This window comes from Pseudophryne corroboree, chromosome 2 (assembly GCF_028390025.1).
Source record: "Pseudophryne corroboree isolate aPseCor3 chromosome 2, aPseCor3.hap2, whole genome shotgun sequence".
Taxonomy (NCBI): Eukaryota; Metazoa; Chordata; class Amphibia; order Anura; family Myobatrachidae; genus Pseudophryne; species Pseudophryne corroboree.
Genome location: NC_086445.1, coordinates 40,845,624 through 40,851,623, shown reverse-complemented (window position 1 = coordinate 40,851,623; position 6,000 = coordinate 40,845,624). Strand labels below are relative to the sequence as shown.

General features: G+C 49.8%; 1 protein-coding gene across 2 annotated transcripts in view; it reads left to right on the top strand.

Moving 5' to 3' along the window:
- The first annotated feature begins 4,048 nt into the window (after positions 1 to 4,048).
- Positions 4,049 to 6,000, top strand: part of P2RY2 (purinergic receptor P2Y2) — an 87,869-nt gene continuing 85,917 nt past the window's right edge. For both annotated transcript variants that reach the window (XM_063951219.1, XM_063951218.1), the window contains exon 1: positions 4,049 to 4,161. The gene's annotated coding sequence lies outside the window, so the exon portion shown is untranslated. The remainder of the gene's footprint in view (positions 4,162 to 6,000) is intronic.

Here is a 6,000-nt window from a genome sequence, read left to right as displayed (position 1 = left end):
GAAAATACCAAAAAAAATCAGCTCTTCGGTGTGGAACTATTTCAACAGAAATGCGGACAACAGGTGTCAAGCCGTGTGTTCCCTTTGTCAAGCTGTAATAAGTAGGGGTAAGGACGTTAACCACCTCGGAACATCCTCCCTTATACGTCACCTGCAGCGCATTCATAATAAGTCAGTGACAAGTTCAAAAACTTTGGGTGACAGCGGAAGCAGTCCACTGACCAGTAAATCCCTTCCTCTTGTAACCAAGCTCACGCAAACCACCCCACCAACTCCCTCAGTGTCAATTTCCTCCTTCCCCAGGAATGCCAATAGTCCTGCAGACAATGTCACTGGCAATTCTGACGAGTCCTCTCCTGCCTGGGATTCCTCCGATGCATCCTTGCGTGTAACGCCTACTGCTGCTGGCGCTGCTGTTGTTGCTGCTGGGAGTCGATGGTCATCCCAGAGGGGAAGTCGTAAGACCACTTTTACTACTTCCACCAAGCAATTGACTGTCCAACAGTCCTTTGCGAGGAAGATGAAATATCACAGCAGTCATCCTACTGCAAAGCGGATAACTGAGGCCTTGGCATCCTGGGTGGTGAGAACCGTGGTTCCGGTATCCATCATTACTGCAGAGCCAACTAGAGACTTGTTGGAGGTACTGTGTCCCCGGTACCAAATACCATCTAGGTTCCATTTCTCTAGGCAGGCGATACCGAAAATTTACACAGACCTCAGAAAAAGACTCACCAGTGTCCTAAAAAATGCAGCTGTACCCAATGTCCACTTAACCACGGACATGTGGAGAAGTGGAACAGGGCAGGGTCAGGACTATATGACTGTGACAGCCCACTGGGTAGATGTATGGACTCCCGCCGCAAGAACAGCAGCGGCGGCACCAGTAGCAGCATCTCGCAAACGCCAACTCTTTCCTAGGCAGGCTACGCTTTGTATCACCGGTTTCCAGAATACGCACACAGCTGAAAACCTCTTACGGCAACTGAGGAAGATCATCGCGGAATGGCTTACCCCAATTGGACTCTCCTGTGGATTTGTGGCATCGGACAACGCCAGCAATATTGTGTGTGCATTAAATATGGGCAAATTCCAGCACGTCCCATGTTTTGCACATACCTTGAATTTGGTGGTGCAGAATTATTTAAAAAACGACAGGGGCGTGCAAGAGATGCTGTCGGTGGCCAGAAAAATTGCGGGACACTTTCGGCGTACAGGCACCACGTACAGAAGACTGGAGCACCACCAAAAACTACTGAACCTGCCCTGCCATCATCTGAAGCAAGAAGTGGTAACGAGGTGGAATTCAACCCTCTATATGCTTCAGAGGTTGGAGGAGCAGCAAAAGGCCATTCAAGCCTATACAATTGAGCACGATATAGGAGGTGGAATGCACCTGTCTCAAGCGCAGTGGAGAATGATTTCCACGTTGTGCAAGGTTCTGATGCCCTTTGAACTTGCCACACGTGAAGTCAGTTCAGACACTGCCAGCCTGAGTCAGGTCATTCCCCTCATCAGGCTTTTGCAGAAGAAGCTGGAGACATTGAAGGAGGAGCTAACACGGAGCGATTCCGCTAGGCATGTGGGACTTGTGGATGGAGCCCTTAATTCGCTTAACAAGGATTCACGGGTGGTCAATCTGTTGAAATCAGAGCACTACATTTTGGCCACCGTGCTCGATCCTAGATTTAAAGCCTACCTTGGATCTCTCTTTCCGGCAGACACAAGTCTGCTGGGGTTGAAAGACCTGCTGGTGAGAAAATTGTCAAGTCAAGCGGAACGCGACCTGTCAACATCTCCTCCTTCACATTCTCCCGCAACTGGGGGTGCGAGGAAAAGGCTCAGAATTCCGAGCCCACCCGCTGGCGGTGATGCAGGGCAGTCTGGAGCGACTGCTGATGCTGACATCTGGTCCGGACTGAAGGACCTGACAACGATTACGACATGTCGTCTACTGTCACTGCATATGATTCTCTCACCATTGAAAGAATGGTGGAGGATTATATGAGTGACCGCATCCAAGTAGGCACGTCACACAGTCCATACTTATACTGGCAGGAAAAAGAGGCAATTTGGAGGCCATTGCACAAACTGGCTTTATTCTACCTAAGTTGCCCTCCCACAAGTGTGTACTCCGAAAGAGTGTTTAGTGCCGCCGCTCACCTTGTCAGCAATCGGCGTACGAGGTTACATCCAGAAAATGTGGAGAAGATGATGTTCATTAAAATGAATTATAATCAATTCCTCCGCGGAGACATTGACCAGCAGCAATTGCCTCCACAAAGTACACAGGGAGCTGAGATGGTGGATTCCAGTGGGGACGAATTGATAATCTGTGAGGAGGGGGATGTACACGGTGATATATTGGAGGGTGATGATGAGGTGGACATCTTGCCTCTGTAGAGCCAGTTTGTGCAAGGAGAGATTAATTGCTTCTTTTTTGGGGGGGGTCCAAACCAACCCGTCATATCAGTCACAGTCGTGTGGCAGACCCTGTCACTGAAATGATGGGTTGGTTAAAGTGTGCATGTCCTGTTTTGTTTATACAACATAAGGGTGGGTGGGAGGGCCCAAGGACAATTCCATCTTGCACCTCTTTTTTCTTTTATTTTTCTTTGCGTCATGTGCTGTTTGGGGAGGGTTTTTTGGAAGGGACATCCTGCGTGACACTGCAGTGCCACTCCTAAATGGGCCCGGTGTTTGTGTCGGCCACTAGGGTCGCTAATCTTACTCACACAGTCAGCTACCTCATTGCGCCTCTTTTTTTCTTTGCGTCATGTGCTGATTGGGGAGGGTTTTTTGGAAGGGACATCCTGCGTGACACTGCAGTGCCACTCCTAAATGGGCCCGGTGTTTGTGTCGGCCACTAGGGTCGCTAATCTTACTCACACAGTCAGCTACCTCATTGCGCCTCTTTTTTTCTTTGCGTCATGTGCTGATTGGGGAGGGTTTTTTGGAAGGGACATCCTGCGTGACACTGCAGTGCCACTCCTAAATGGGCCCGGTGTTTGTGTCGGCCACTAGGGTCGCTAATCTTACTCACACAGTCAGCTACCTCATTGCGCCTCTTTTTTTCTTTGCGTCATGTGCTGATTGGGGAGGGTTTTTTGGAAGGGACATCCTGCGTGACACTGCAGTGCCACTCCTAAATGGGCCCGGTGTTTGTGTCGGCCACTAGGGTCGCTTATCTTACTCACACAGTCAGCTACCTCATTGCGCCTCTTTTTTTCTTTGCGTCATGTGCTGATTGGGGAGGGTTTTTTGGAAGGGACATCCTGCGTGACACTGCAGTGCCACTCCTAGATGGGCCAGGTGTTTGTGTCGGCCACTAGTGTCGCTTAGCTTAGTCATCCAGCGACCTTGGTGCAAATTTTAGGACTAAAAATAATATTGTGAGGTGTGAGGTATTCAGAATAGACTGAAAATGAGTGGAAATTATGGTTTTTGAGGTTAATAATAATATGGGATCAAAATGACCCCCAAATTCTATGATTTAAGCTGTTTTTTAGTGTTTTTTAAAAAAAACACCCGAATCCAAAACACACCCGAATCCGACAAAAAAAATTCGGTGAGGTTTTGCCAAAACGCGGTCGAACCCAAAACACGGCCGCGGAACCGAACCCAAAACCAAAACACAAAACCCGAAAAATTTCAGGCGCTCATCTCTATTAGTTTGTTAATATCTCAGAGTTAATCCTTTGTGTGGTTACAGAACTCCAGCACTGGGAGTACAGCTGTAACACAGCAGATTCCAGGAGACGTCTTCGGAAGTTTTGGAATCTTCCAGTAATCCTGTTCGCACTGTCAGACCAGCTCCTAGTAGTGAGACAGACCTGTTTCTGTAAAGGCTGATCCTTTGATCCCTGATCCTGCGATTTTTATGTGATTCTATGACAGCAGCTCAGTCAGTGTGAGATCAATGTGCTGTGTTTATTACCAGCATGCCTGGAGATCAGTCCCAGTCACTCCCAGTCACTCCCAGTCACTCCCAGTACTCTGCCTTCCACCCACTGGCTCTATGAGAGGAGGGGACGAGCCTGGGCTAGTGAGCAGGCACACCATGCTTTCTCTAGACTTTGGATCCAAGGCTCGGTCTATGGCAAGACATGTAGCCTGCTGGGGTCTACAGGAGCATCAAGGAACTAGGCTGGACCTGTCCTGGTGAGGCTGTGCTCTGTGGGGTCATCTCATGTATACAGTGTGGGGTAATCTCATGTGTACAGTGTGGGGATTATCTCCTGTATACAGTGTGGGGATTATCTCCTGTATAAAGTGTGGGGTCATCTCATGTATACAGTGTGGGGTCATCTCATGTATACAGTGTGGGGTTATCTCATGTATACAGTGTATATGCCTGAGCTGGTGAGGCTGTGCTCTGTGGGGTTATCTCATATATACAGTGTATGTGCCTGGGCTGGTGAGGCTGTGCTCTGTGGGGTTATCTCATGTATACAGTGTATGTGCCTGGGTTGGTGAGGCTGTGCTCTGTGGGGTTATCTCATGTATACAGTGTATATGCCGGGGCTGGTGAGGCTGTGCTCTGTGGGGTCATCTCATGTATACAGTGTATGTGCCTGGGCTGGTGAGGCTGTGCTCTGTGGGGTTATCTCATGTATACAGTGTATATGCCGGGGCTGGTGAGGCTGTGCTCTGTGGGGTTATCTCATGTATACAGTGTATATGCCGGGGCTGGTGAGGCTGTGCTCTGTGGGGTCATCTCATGTATACAGTGTATGTGCCTGGGCTGGTGAGGCTGTGCTCTGTGGGGTCATCTCATGTATACAGTGTATATGCCTGGGCTGGTGAGGCTGTGCTCTGTGGGGTTATCTCATGTATACAGTGTATGTGCCTGGGTTGGTGAGGCTGTGCTCTGTGGGGTCATCTCATGTATACAGTGTATGTGCCTGGGCTGGTGAGGCTGTGCTCTGTGGGGTTATCTCATGTATACAGTGTATATGCCGGACCTGGTGAGGCTGTGCTCTGTGGGGTTATCTCATGTATACAGTGTATATGCCGGGGCTGGTGAGGCTGTGCTCTGTGGGGTCATCTCATGTATACAGTGTATGTGCCTGGGCTGGTGAGGCTGTGCTCTGTGGGGTTATCTCATGTATACAGTGTATATGCCGGGGCTGGTGAGGCTGTGCTCTGTGGGGTCATCTCATGTATACAGTGTATATGCCTGGGCTGGTGAGGCTGTGCTCTGTGGGGTCATCTCATGTATACAGTGTATGTGCCTGGGCTGGTGAGGCTGTGCTCTGTGGGGTCATCTCATGTATACAGTGTATATGCCTGGGCTGGTGAGGCTGTGATCTGTGGGGACATCTCATGTATACAGTGTATATGCCTGGGCTGGTGAGGCTGTGATCTGTGGGGACATCTCATGTATACAGTGTATGTGCCTGGGCTGGTGAGGCTGTGATCTGTGGGGACATCTCATGTATACAGTGTATATGCCGGGGCTGGTGAGGCTGTGCTCTGTGGGGTCATCTCATGTATACAGTGTATGTGCCTGGGCTGGTGAGGCTGTGCTCTGTGGGGTTATCTCATGTATACAGTGTATATGCCTGGGCTGGTGAGGCTGTGATCTGTGGGGACATCTCATGTATACAGTGTATATGCCTGGGCTGGTGAGGCTGTGATCTGTGGGGTCATCTCATGTATACAGTGTATATGCCTGGGCTGGTGAGGCTGTGCTCTGTGGGGTCATCTCATGTATACAGTGTATGTGCCTGGGCTGGTGAGGCTGTGCTCTGTGGGGTTATCTCATGTATACAGTGTATATGCCTGGGCTGGTGAGGCTGTGATCTGTGGGGACATCTCATGTATACAGTGTATGTGCCTGGGCTGGTGAGGCTGTGATCTGTGGGGTCATCTCATGTATACAGTGTATGTGCCTGAGCTGGTGAGGCTGTGCTCTGTGGGGTCATCTCATGTATACAGTGTATGTGCCTGGGTTGGTGAGGCTGTGCTCTGTGGGGTCATCTCATGTATACAGTGTAT